Here is a 14,189-nt window from a genome sequence, read left to right as displayed (position 1 = left end):
TGGCCGTGGTTCCGGTGTAGAGGGTGTTACCGTAGTCCAGTCGGCTGGTAACGAGTGCCTGGGTGACCGTCTTCCTGGTTTCGGTGGGGATCCATCAGAAGATCTTTCGGAGCATGCGTAGGATGTTGAAGCATGATGATGAGATGGCGTTGACTTGTCTGGTCATCGAGAGGGAGGAGTCTAGGATGAAGCCCAGGTTGCGTGCGTGGTCCGTTGGTTTGGGTGCGCTGCCCAGGGCAGGGGGCCACCAGGAGTCATCCCAGGCAGAGGGTGATGATCCAAGGATGAGGACTTCCGTCTTGTCTGAGTTCAGTTTCAGGCGGCTGTTCATCATCCACTCGGCTACGTCTTTCATCCCTTTGTGCAGGTTGGTTCTGGCGGTGGCTGGGTCGTTGGTGAGGGAGAGGATCAGCTGGGTGTCGTCGGCGTAGGAGATGATGTTGAGGTTGTGATGACGTGCGATGGCTGCGAGGGGGCTCATGTAGACGTTGAAGAGGGTGGGGCTGAGTGATGATCCTTGTGGTACGCCGCAGATGACTTCGGTGGCCTCGGATCTGAACGGGGGGAGGCGGACTCTCTGGGTTCTTCCGGCGAGGAACGAGATGATCCACTCTAGTGCCTTCTCTTGGATTCCGATGTTGCTGAGGCGCTGCACTAGGGTGCGGTGGCAGACAGTGTTGAACGCTGCGGAGAGGTCCAGGAGGATGAGGGCCGCTGTTTCCCCGTTGTCGAGCAGGGCTCGGATGTCGTCAGTGGCTGCGATGAGGGCGGTCTCGGTGCTGTTGTTGGCTCGGAAGCCGGACTGCGAGTGGTCGAGGGATCCATTAGTCTCCATTGAGTGTTTAGTGCAAACAGAGACATAAACTGTGAACAGTATCATGTTTTGTGTGTGGGAGGCATAGGAACAGGAAGAGTGCTTTAACTGAGGACATTCTGCTATCTGAAGTGTGTATAAGGACGTTCCGACTTCTGATACATGCCCCTAACTCTGAACCCCTTATGCCACATGAAAGTGACATGCCCCCTTGCAGAATCTGATTATTTAGAAACATATTTAGGCATAAGCACATGAGAAAAGGTGCTTATGCACATGCCACTTCTTATCACAGTCTTGAGGTTTAGAAACAATAGGTTTTTACGATGGCCTACAATGTTAAGGCGCGTGCTGTAGAAAGCTGTATCTCTGCAGCAGTGTAAGGCGGTATAATTCAAGAAAGAGCTCAGGTGGTTGCTGTACTTTGACTGATCTTACTATTAGACTGACGAAGGCTATGCTCCTCCCAGACTTGAATCCGAATGGTAACTGACTTTATTAGGGCAGAGTGACCCGATAGCCTTGTTGCCTGGCAACAGACTGTAGTTCATAGACCAGGGCTGATTGCGGCTCGCGCTCATTAGAGGGCTGGTATCGCTTCACAGAGCCCTGGGTAAGCCTCGTGAGAATCTCACTCAAGCACTGCAAGCGACGTCAGACATCACAGCACAACTGGGAAACAGAATACGACCAGAAGAAGGTAGGGATTGGTAGAATTACAGAGAAAATGAAATATGTTTACTATAAGCCAAAAGAAATATGTACGGGCTGACTAAAATATATCAGAAAGCATTTCACTTATACACTGACTAACTAAGTTAGTAAGATTTAGTGCACAATTGGTGTTTTGATGCAAAAACACTTGTGCGGCGATTAGAAAAAAATTGCTTTACACACGTAAAAATGTATCCATGCCACTAGGCGTTCCAAGAGGAGAATGTAAATGAGCAGATTTGACTGTGTTTTTAAGAGTTGCGTTGAATGTAGACCTGAATGTCACAGGGTCCGCTGAGTTACACGTTTTGCCGGTTCAAGACCAAGAATTAAATGTTGCCAAGAGAAATGCATTAAACCACAAAGCTTTGAGTAATTCGGTCAGTTTGAGCCAGTACTGGCTCCAAGCGTCCATTACATTTGCGATTCTCTCAGGGAAGAAGGTGCCATGGTTTGTTTAACAGCCTGCGGGCCGTGATTTGCCAGAACAGGAGACTCCGTGCATGATGCCGGGGTGGCTGACTTTTTACATGAAGTAGGGGAATGGTTTCTGATCAATCGGAAAAGTATGGGCGTGTCGTGCCCCTTAGATCCCACCCACTTCGACCACTGCTCTTAACCAAATCTTCCCTGGCGCTACAGTGTCCTATTGCACTGCAGTTCTCTATTGCTATGTGCTAGATTCAGGCTTCAAAAATACACACAGGCAGCCACACTATTAGGAGTTGATCGGAGCTCTCAAGCTTCCATGCCAGGTATTTTCTTGGCTTTCTGGGACTTGCAGTCCTAGTTTTGATGGGCTAAACCGTAGTACAAATCCCAGCATGCCGAGAAAACGATGGACTTCACGAGTTACTCACACATTAAACAGCGAAACTTCAAAGCTTTGGGAAGACTGACTCTGATGACACCGTCACTAGAGTGTATAATTAGTTTTTGTGCCTGGTACGAAGGGGCGAATTTTGCATGCCCATGTTCAAGGAGTGACTGTAATCACACCCTTGGCAGAAGTATACCTAAATCCAACTGGAAAAACATGTTTTGATCAAAAGATACAGAGGCTTCCAGTGGCAGTTGAAAAGTATCTGAACAGCCGCAAACAGGACAAGTTTGCACTCTATGAAACTTCAGAGCGGCATGGCCGCCACAGAGCGCGAAGAAGAGACAAAATAAACAATGTAAGGTGTAAAAAAGACACAGACACGCATAGACACAGGGACTCACAGAGAGCAATACACACAGGCAGCAAGACTGGAGAAGCGTGACTGCAGATGAGATTGCTGATGGGAGATCTTTAATTAATGTGCTGTCACGTATTCACTTGTCCCCGATGCACACACACCTCTTGTCACACGCGTGATGCAATGCACAGTTTGCATGAATGTGGAATAATTAACTCTCTACGGGAAACGCAAGATGGGCAGACACAGGAGCAGGAACTGGAGACGCACAATGGAAGTAAACTGGAAGGGATGCAAAGCGTTTGATTACTGCCAAGACTGTGCTGTGTAGGAAATAAAAAGAAAAAGTAGTCCAGGAACCATGCGGAAAACATGGACCTGCATATGTTTTCACTGGTTGGCCGGTGCTCTCGAGGAAGGCTATACACTGGTAACGGCATGACATAGGCATGCCTCTAATGAAATCAAGCGAATTTCAAAAGGCAAGCCCACGAACCAATGAAAGGGATGGGTGTGACATGGGCGTGGTTAAAAGCCCTACAGAAAGACAACAGCTGGGAAGCACTTGTGTGCATGACCTAAAGAGGAGCAGAAGTGCTATTTCCCCCCTTGTCACAGCAACTTTCAAGGAATGTGCTGCTTTTGGCTGGAAATGTAGCAGCAAAACAATATAACAACATATCAAACAACACAACATAGCACTATAGCACACACAAAATAACAACATAATTACAACATAAAAGGGCACATCAAAACAAAGCAGAGCACAGCACAGCAATTGCAGTAAAAGACAACACAATCAAATTACAATAATGCAGCGCAAAAACACAGCAGCTTATAAAGAACACACCACCACCACAACAAAATTCCACATAGCAAATATGCACAAATGTTATCAACACATATTTCCACCTCAGAATCCTGTTTTCAAAATACTGTGGAAAAAGAGGTTTGTAACAAGTCCTTCCTTAGCTTGCCACCAAAAATATGAACAAGCACCAGTCAAAAAATGTTTCCTGATCAGACCCTCTGCATGGAGCATCCCAGACTAGATTGTCGATTTTTGTGGACTGTATTTTTTATTGGCTGCATTGGTTCATGTAGATTTTTGTGTCTCTAGTGTGAGGCTCAATTAAATCCTCAAAATCTGTGTATGAAATCTGTGCTGTGAGCTGCACAGCTTTCTCCTCTCATAATTACTAATACTAATTGGTTATCATGGGTTTCTTATAAATCTTTTTCAACATTGAGAATTGAAGAAAGCAGTAAATAAGCGCAAAATAAGTGTTGGCTGAAGTTCTAGCGAGACGTTTTTGCAATATTTCATACTAAAGAAACCGGTGTTACAAACTTCGTAAAGAATTTACTGAATGTTTGACCATGAATCCATGTTCCAAAAGCGCAAGCAAACTATTCTGCTACAATTGTGTTAACTATTTAATTCTAGCTAGGCCCTGGAAAGGGGGGAGGGGAACGTGTGGGTGTGCGCATCACACGCTGGGCCACGCTACCTACATCCATTGTGTTTTAGCCACAGTCGTGCATATGTTCAAACACTGCAACGCTAATGATTTCAGGTGAGTGTACATTTTTGTGATGCATAGCAACATAGCATGCTGGAGAACTAAGGACATCAAAGTGTTACCGTCTATTTATGAATGAAATATCTGTGGAAATATGTTAACTACAGCTTCATTTTATCACCCTGGAGAAAGAATTATGAGTGAACACTTAAAAGATGGGAAACATAAGTATAAAGAGCTATGGACTCAAATTTTATAAAATAAAAACTTCAAACAAAAAATCCTAATAACAAGTACAGAATAGTTCCTGCAATAACATCGTGTGATAAAACACCAGCACGAAACACTGAAACGCTGTGAGGGACAGCCTGTGCCTGGTGACAACACGGCCGTTGTGGGTCCTAATGCACGACAGGTCATGCGGCTGCCTCACCCCCTTCTCTAGGCAGTAAAAAAGAGACACAATTGAGGTTCAGGGGGCCCGTTACATGCCAGGCGCCGGTGCAACTGTACCTGCTGCACTATTGGTACGAGCTGCGAATAAAAGATCACCTAATTGCTGGGAGGTGTAAACAGTGAAACAAAATGTCTCTTTACGATTGCCCAAAAGTTATGCACACAAATGAACAATAGGCAAGAGAGAACATCGATTGAAATGCGAGGGAGGGTGGCGGTGTTTGGAGGAGCGGGCTGCTACGGGGAGAAAGGGGTGGGTGTGGTCTGCTCTATGGTATCTAATCTCTGCTCCCTGCTCCGCAGGCTGCAATGGTTTCCTGGAAGATGGTCAAATCTCCTCAGAACTCGTGGAGTTCCCCCGTTAGGGAGAGCAAGGGTGAGGCTTTGGCAGATCAACTGAACAGGTCCTTGATAGGGCGTGGATATCAAAGGAGCCAAGAAATGGCTTCATTGATGGAAAACAAGTGCCACGTGTCCTGGGTTGGACTGGGGCCACAATTATAGGCCCAGGCAGCCAAAAACAAGTGGCCCAGATTAGCAGATGGAAACCTTTCCAGGGGCGGCTCCTCCATTAGGGTGGAGGAGCGTTACCTCCCCACCAGCAGCTGCAAAACCCTTACAAGAAAACGATTATAAACGCTGTTTATAATCGTTTTCTTGTTAAATAGGCAGGGCCACAGGGGTGACGATCAGTGAGGGGGAGTTCACAGCCCTCCCCCTCACTGCGCATGTATATTTGGCTGACCGTCTTGTGCCGACCAAACACACAAGCACAGTAGACTTTCTCCATCCCAGCAACACTGGGATGGAGAGAGCTGCACAGGCTCCCAGTCTGCCTGGGAGTGCCCTGGCTGGGTGTTCCCAGCCAAACCTGACTTAGCTCAGAGCAGCGTCAGGATTGGCCACAGGGCAGTCTGGGAGCCTGTGCCTGCAGCAGAGGAGCAGATGGAGCGGTGCGATGGCGAGCAAGGTAAGCGTTTAAAAAAAAAAAAAAAAAGTAATACCCCCCTCGCGCTGCACCGCCCTTTTTGCATGCTGCACGCCACGCACTGAGTGCGGCGCATCGCGACGGAACCTTTCCCAATACACCGTTTAGTTAGGAACATGGAGCTAAGGGTTGGCAAACATTTGCAGTATTGGCAGAGACCTATACGTCCTCCTATGCTCACATTGGGCTTTCTAGATAGTCGCTTTTTACAGTACTTAAGAGAGGCCCTTCAATTCTCAGAGACTAGTGAAAGGTGCATCTGTTTTTTTTCTGTTTTACTTGCTGCCATCATCACGTGTAAGTTCCCATAAAGGGAACAATGCTAGCGTATAAATGCAAATATATAAAAAAAATAGTGTTAATTTGCACTCATACATGCAATTTTATATAGCACAAAATTGGCCCGTAGACAGTGGAGTGCTCTACGTGAGCACCAGCTAACATTACTGTTAGAATTAGGTTCTCTAGCTGGCAGAGATATACACCCTTGTCCAAGTAGGGACCATAATCATAATCAGGGTAAGTCACACACAATCCAAATTATCCTGTGCCCACCCTCTGGTAGCTTGGCCCTGAGCAGTCAGGCTTAACTTAGCAGAGAATGTGTAAAGTATTTGTGCAATAAATCATGCAAAAACACAGTGAGAACACCACAAAAAGACACCACACAGGTTTAGAAAAATATAAGAAATGTATCTGAGTGAATTAAGGTCAAAACAAACAAGATTTGATAAGTACAAGTTAAAATATCACTTTATGATAAGAAGAGTGTTAAGTCTTCAAAAAGCAACAATTGTCCCTTGCAAGAACAAAGTACCTGGTATGCGTCAAAATTACACGCACGGAAACCGCGGAGGAGGATCTGCGGGGAAAACGAAGGGTGTGAGTCAGATTTCCGGGCGCCCACAGGCGATGCGTTGATTCTTTTCCACGAGGCAAGGATCCCTTTCAGTACAACCCTGTCTGCTAGGGTCCCAGTAGGGGGTTGGCAGTCCATTGTGTGAGGACAGACCAGTGTCCTTTGACATGTAAGTGTCAGGCCCTCCACCCTTCCAGCTCAGGAAGACCAATTCAGTATGCAGATGTGTGCAGGTGTGACTGAGTATCCTGTGTTTGGGGTTGACTGAGTGAAATGCACAAGGGAGCTGTCAACTAACCCAGCCAGATGTGGATTGTAAGGCACAGAAGGATTTAAGTGCAGAGAAATGCTCACTTTCTAAAAGTGGCATTTCTGAAATAGTAATATAAAATCCAACCTCACCAGTCAGCATGATTTTGCATTACCATTCTGGCCTACTAAATATGACCTGTCTACTCCTTTCTGAACAGAATCTACCACTCAAATAGTATATGAGGGTACCCCTATGGAAGATGCAGGCCTCACAGCAGTGGAAAACAAATTTAGGAGTTTTCCACTACCAGGACATATAAAACACACAGTTATATGTCCTGCCTTTTGCCTACACAGCACCCTGCCCTACGGGTTACCTAGGGCCTACTTTAGGGTTGACTTATGTGTAGAAAAAGGGGAGTTTAAGGCTTGACAAGGACTTTTAAATACCAAGTCGAAGTGCAGTGGCAGGCCTGAGACATGGTTAAGCGGCTATTGATATGGGTGGCACAATCAGTGCTGCAGACCCACTAGTAGCATTTAAAGTACAGGCCCTCGGCACATGATGTGCATTTTATTAGGGACTTTCAAGTAAATTAAATATACCAATTGGGTATGAGCCAATAATACCATGTTTTAAGGGAGACAGCATATACACTTTAGCACTGGTTATCAGTGGTAAAGTGTGCAGTGTCCTAAAACCAGCAAATACAGTGTCAGAAAGTGGAGGTAGGCAGGCAAAAATTTGGGGGTGACCACCCTAAGGCTGTCAGGTCTAACATGTGTCCCCTCTAGCTGAAAGTGGGGAGAGCTACCCAACCCCTTGGGAACTTTCATTGATAAGGTAGAAGTATCTGGAGAGACCATTGGTCAGTCCCTGTGCAATGCTCTACCATAAAGTCCATACCCTGTAGGGCAATGGACCACCTCAAGAGTTTAGGATTTTCACCCCTCATCTTCATGAGCCATCCAAAGGGCCTGTGGTCTGCCTGAACCCGGACGTGAGTCCCGAACAGGTATGGTCTCAGCTTCTTCAGTGCCCAGACCACAGCAAATGATTCTCTTTCAATAGGACTCCACCTCTGTTCCCGTGGCAATAGTCTTCTGCTAATAAAGACTACCGGTTGGTCTAGGCCCTCCTCATTCAGCTGTGCTAGGACCACCCGTATCCCATGCTCTGAAGCACCTGTCTGCACCATTAATTGTTTGCAGTAGCCAGGTGCCTTGAGCACAGGTGCCATGCACATAGCTTCCTTCAGAGAGTCAAAGGCTTTCTGACAAGCCTCTGTCCAATTCACCAACTTAGGTTGCTTTTGGGATGTGAGTTCTGTTAACGGGGCCACTATGTTGCCATAACCCTTAACAAATCTGCGGTAATATCCAGTGAGACCTAAGAAGGCTCTCACCTCTGTCTGGGTTCTAAGTGGTTGCCAGGCCTTGATTGTTTCAATCGTGGCCTGGAGAGGCTGCACCTTGCCACCACCTACTAGGTGTCCCAAGTACACCAAGAAACCCTGCCCAATCTGGCACTTACTGGGCTTAATTATCAGGCCTGCCTGTTGCAGGGCCTGAAGCACCTCCTTGAGGTGGAACAGGTGTTCCTCCCAGCTGGAACTATAGACGGTGATGTCGTCTAGATAGGCTGCGCAGAAGGCATTCTTGCCAGCTAGGACCCCGTTAACCAACCGTTGGAATGTAGCGGGCATTACCCAGGACTGGTAATGACTCTCAGGAGTAGAAAAAGCAGATCTCTCTTTTGCCCCCTCAGTCAAGACGATCTGCCAGTACCCTGACATGAGGTTAAAGGTACTGAGGAATTTGGCAGCGCCTAGCCTGTCTACAAGCTCATCAGCTTGGGAGATGGGGTGAGCATCTGTCTTTGTGACAGAGTTGAGACCACAGTAGTCCACGCAGAACCTAAGCTCTGGTTCGGCACCAGGAGTGGCAGCCTTGGGAACCAACACCACTAGGCTGGACCAGGGACTGCCGGACTTCTCAATCACCCCAAGAGCCAGCATCTTGGCAACTTCCTCCTTGATGCTGGACCTTACCTTACCTTAGCCTCTATAAATTGTATTCTTTAGAGGGGGACTGTCTCCTGTGTCACAATCATAGACACACAAGTGTGTGAGTCCAGGGGTGAGGGAAAACATGGAAGAGAACTATTCCAATAACTCGTAGCAGTCTCTGATCTAGGGTCAGGGAGTCAGAGAGATTGATGCCCTCTACTGGCCCATCACCTTCCTTGGCAGACAGGAGGTCGGGAGAGGCTCACTCTACTCTTTCATACCCTCACCTGTCACCAGAGGCATGCTGACTTCAGACCTCTCAAAATGAGGCTTTAGTCTGTTCTGTTCTGATGGAGCACCCTTAGGGGGTTTCTAAGGGTCTTGAGGTCCACTAAGTGGCCTCCCCCTTCTGCTCCTTGATTTCGAATGGGCCAGTCCAGCGGTCCTGAGGAGCTCTAAGCTCTACTGGCTCCATCACCCATACTTTGTCTCCATATGAGAATTCTATCTGGGTGGCCTTCTGGTCGTACCGTTGCTTCATCACTGCTTGACTGGTCTCGAGATTGCTCTTGGTCTGTTTCCAGAAGCGTTGCATCTGGTTGCGGAGGGCCAGCCTGTAACTGACTACATCCTGGGGGGTTTCCTGGGAGCTTTCTCCCACCCCTCTTTCCTATGCTTAGGGGTCTCCTGACAGGGTACAGAGAAGGCATGGCAAGAGGACGTCCCACTTAGGCCTCATGGCCTGAGATAGGCCTGTGATCATGCCTTTTAGGGTCTTGTTGAACATTTCCACAAGCCCATTGGATTGAGAATGGTAAGGGGTATAACACAAGTGGGCACAAGGAGAGTGTAGCCACCCTCAGGGACAGTAGCCATTTTCTACTTCCCTCTGACCCCTAAAACACCCTTAAATCTAGAATTTAAGGGCCTGCCTGAACCCAGCTCACCAGCTTCCTGGTGACCTACAAGAAAAAGAAGGACTGCTAAGCTGAAACCCCCAGTAGAGAAGAAGGAAGACGACAACTGCTTTGGCCCCAGCCCTACTGGTCTGTCTCCTGCTTCAAAGAACCTGCAAAAGACCAGCGACGTGTCCAGCAGGACCAGCAACCTCTGCCAACTCCAGAGGGCTGCCTTGCACCCGAAAGGACCAAGAACTCCTGAGGGCAGCGGCTCTGTCTAAAAAAATCTACAACTAAGGACTCCTACCTCACTCAGAATGTGTGAGTACTGACCCCTGTGCACCCAATGCCCATGGCCCGTGTCCAGGTGGTCCACCCAGCAGAATAAGGTCCCCAGGCAATTGTGTGCAAGTGCCCACCCTGGGTTGACCTCTCCACCCCTCCACGATGACGCCTGCATAGGGAATCCCGAGTATCCCCCTGACCGTGAAGCTCTGGACAAATATATCCAACGCCTAAAAACACACTGCTCCCAGAGCCCCCAGGCCTTGGAGAAACTGACCTCCGGTGCCTCATCGTTCAGCAGGCATCCCTCCTCCTTGTTCGACTGGTGGTGTGCCTGAGACACCCCCTTGGACCTTACCTGCAGCCTCTGAGTGCCCCCGGGGTCTCCTCTTAGACCAGCATTGAAAACCTGACGTTCTGTTTGCACCCTGCACCCGGACACCACTGTGCCACTGAGGGTATGTGTTTGGTGCCTACTTGTGGCCCCTTCGGTGCTCTTCTAATCCCCCCTGGTCTGCCCTCCAAGCCGCAGGTACTTACCTTCAGGCAGAACAGATTCCGAGTACTCCCTGTCTCTGTTAAATTTGCTCATCTTAGACCTCTATACCCGACCGGCCCCTTGTTGCTGGTGGTGGGTGTTTGGGCTTTACTTGAACCCCTACCGGTGGACTTCTTAAAACCCAGAGACTGAAACTGTAAGTGTTGTACTTACCTGTAAAATGATCTAACATTTCTTCCCCCCAGGAACTGGTTCTGAAAATTGTACTGTGCCCATTTTTAAAACAGATTATTGCCAATAATTCAAAAACTGTATTTCTTACCTATTTCAAACAAAAGACTGTTGATACCTGAGTGAAATATGGATCCATGGAAGTACTTACCTACAACTTGAATTTTGTGGTTCTAAAATAAATTAAGAAAATATATTTTTGCTATATAAAAACCATTGGTCTGGACTTAAGTCATGGAGTGTGTGCTTCTTCTATTGTCTGTGTGTGTGCATCAAATGCTTTGCACTACCCTCTGATAAGCCTAACTGTTTGACCACACTACCACAAAAGAGAGCATTATTATTATCTACTTAAGCCTCTGGTAAGCCTCTGGGGAATCCCTGGACTCTGTGCACACTATGTCTCACTTTAATATAGTATGTACAGAGGCAGCTTTCTACAGCCCCGGCTCAAAGGGTACGAGAGCCACTGGTAGGTGACTCCCACGATTGTGAGCGACTATGGCCTGGTGGAATGTATAGGGGATGACTTACTCTGCTGACACCAGCTGACCCCTGACAGTAGTCATGCTGGCTTGTGTGCCACGAAGAGCCTCCATCCTTTGGCCGTTAATGGTGACCCACTGCCTATACTTGGAAGTATTTACAGGCATGTGGGCTTTGGGCACCATTTCCTCATCTCTCAGGGACACTAGGGTTATCTCTATCTGTTCCCCAAAGCTATCTGGGACTACTTCCTCCCCAAGCACTACAGTAGCCAACCCAGGTGTCTGCCCTCCAGTGGGGGGCTGTGCCTGCATGGGACACTTGGAGTCACCCTTGTAGTGACCATACATGGTGCACTCTAAGCATTTGGGTACACAATTCCCTTTCTTCTTGTCAAAGAACCCTGGCTTCTTTTCAGAATCAGGCTGGGACTGGTTACCACCACCCCCCTGGGAATTAATTTGGGGGTCTTTTGAGAACTCCTTATTTTTAAGTTTTTGCCCCCTCTTTCTTCTGGTGGGAACCCTGACCACCTTTGTGGGTGTCCTCCCCCCAGTGACCTTTTTGGACACTGTTGTGCTAACCCAGAGGCCTGCCTCCTCAGCAAGCTTCCTGGGATCAGTCTGCTTACTGTCAATCAGGTGCTGGTGCAACTCTGTAAAGCAAAAACTGAGCACATGCTCTCTCAGGATCAAATTAAACAACCCCACATAATCATCTACTTTACTGCCCGCACCCATCCATTCAATACCTTACTGGAAAAATCAAAGAAGTCTACCCATGTTTGTGTGGAGAGATTGGTGCTGTCCGTGAAACTCTGACAGTACTTCTCAGGGTCAGTCCAAACTTGGCAATCAAAATAGCCTTCATGGGCGAGTATGTGTTCTGATCCTTTGTGTCTAATGGGAGGAGTGTGTCCCTCCCAATAGCTGGAACATGCTTCCACCGACCTGCCGCCCCCATTGGTCTTCAGAAACCCCATGGGCCCTTAGTGCAACTTCATATGCAGCAAACCATTTATCAATGTCATCTCCCACCACATAACCAGGCACTACGTCTTTGGGCATGCAAGCCTTCCTTTCTCCAGCAGGTCCTGCATGTATGCTGCCACAATCACTGCTGGACTCAGACTGCTCAGACTTGAGGTCCAGCTCTTTGAGACTCAGTTTGTGAGCCAGAAGAAGTTTCTTTTCAGCCAAGGCTCTCCCAGCTGTAGCCTCAGCTAGTTTGGCTTCTCTTTCTGCCCTCCTCTCCTCCTGTTGAACTTCAATTTTTAACCTTGCCAGCTGCAGTTGGAACTATCTCTCCTCCCTGCTTTTCTCTGCAGTCAGGCCTTGATTTGAGACAGCGCTTCCTGCTTTCTCAGGGGCACAAACCCAGGGGTAACATCCCCCACTGCTGGTGGCAAATCCTCTGGCTCCTCAATCTCAACATTATCTTGTGAACGGGCTTCTTCCCAGGCCCTCAGCACCTGTTGGTACTCCTCCTTCCTGGAGGCACCCCAGGTAGGTACTCCCATCCCCTTGCAGAACTCTTTCAGCTGGCTGACAGTGTATGTCTCCAGCTTGGCTAGGTCGAACTCTCTGGCTCCTACTTGAGACCAAGCCAGAGACATGTTGTTTGAGGGTTGGGTTAAAATGTCAAGCAGAAAAATGAAATTGCAGAAAAAGAGAAAAAATCAAGTTGTCCTTTATCTATGGGTAGGTAGTGTACACGTTTGCTATCGTATGTTACTACACATATAAAAGTCCTATCCCACTGCTGATCGCCAAGTTTAGAAATGGGGTCTCTAGTTGGCAGACGTATACACCCTTGTCCAAGTATGGAGCACAATCCTAGTCAGGGTAAATCACACACAGTCCAAATTATCCTGTGCCCACCCTCTGGTAACTTGGCACTGAACAGTCAGGCTTAACTTAGAAGGCAATGTGTAAAGTATTTGTGCAATAAATCATGCAATAACACAGTGAGAACACCACAAAAAGACACCACACAGGTTTAGAAAAATATAAGATATTTATCTGTGTGAATTAATGTCAAAATGATCAAGATTTGATAAGTACAAGTTGGAGTTTCACTTTTGCAATGATAAGAAGAGTCTTAAGTCTTTAAGAAGCAACAATTGTCTCTTGCAAAAGCAAAGGACCTGGTATGTGTCAAAATTACACCCACAGAGACTACAGAGGAGGCTATGCAGGGGAAAGAAGGGTGTGTGTCGGATTACAGGGTGCACACAGACGATGTGTCAATTATTTTCCAGGTGACAAGGACTTCACTTCAAATTCCAGAACGCAGGCTTGAATCCTGTTTGAGATGCGGGGTCTTTTGACTGTGCGTCGAAGTTCCAGTCTCAATGCTGGCGCTGCGTCGCTCTCCTCTTGGGGACCCAGGCTGCGTCGTTCCGGTTCGGCGATGCAGTGATTCTTTCACCACTGGGCAGGCTGTGCATCGATTCCAGCAGGCTGTGTGTTGATTTTCGCCGCAGAAGGAGTTTCCTTGCAGAGATGAAGTATTTTTTTGGACCTGAGACTTCAGGAACAGGAGGCAAGCTCAATCCAAGCCCTTGGAGAGCACTTCTCAGCAGAGCCAGAGGCCATCAAGGCAGCAGGGCAACAGCAAGGCAGCAGTGCTTCACGGCAAAGCAGTCCAGGTGAGTCATTTGGGCAGCCAGGCAGCTCCTCTTGGCAGTTTGAGGGATCTGGTTAAGAGTATCTGTCTCAGGAAGTGCTTAAGTTGGTAGGGCAAGGGACCCAGCTGATATACCCAAAAGTGCCTATGAAGTGGAGGAGACTTCAAAGAGTGGTTTTGAAGTGCAAAAGGTCCCCTTTCAGTACAATCCTGTCTGCCAGGGTCCCAGTAGGGGGTTGGCAGTCCATTGTGTGAGGACAGGCCACTGTCCTTTGACATGTCAGGCCCTCCACCCTTCCAGCCCAGTAAGACCCATTCAGTATGCAGATGTGTGCAGGTGTGACTGAGCATCCTGTGTTTGGGGT

At 47.8% G+C, this 14,189-nt stretch overlaps 1 protein-coding gene across 1 annotated transcript in view; it reads left to right on the top strand.

The window, feature by feature from the left end:
• Positions 1–1,406: 1,406 nt before the first annotated feature.
• The window catches only part of LOC138248766 (T-lymphocyte activation antigen CD86-like), a 224,301-nt gene continuing 211,518 nt past the window's right edge, over positions 1,407–14,189 (top strand). Inside the window, exon 1 of the mRNA XM_069202643.1 lies at positions 1,407–1,514. The gene's annotated coding sequence lies outside the window, so the exon portion shown is untranslated. The remainder of the gene's footprint in view (positions 1,515–14,189) is intronic.

The sequence above is a fragment of the Pleurodeles waltl genome, chromosome 8, assembly GCF_031143425.1.
Source record: "Pleurodeles waltl isolate 20211129_DDA chromosome 8, aPleWal1.hap1.20221129, whole genome shotgun sequence".
Lineage (NCBI taxonomy): Eukaryota > Metazoa > Chordata > Amphibia > Caudata > Salamandridae > Pleurodeles > Pleurodeles waltl.
Note: the sequence above shows the minus strand (reverse complement) of the source record. Positions and strands in the feature narration are given on the sequence as shown.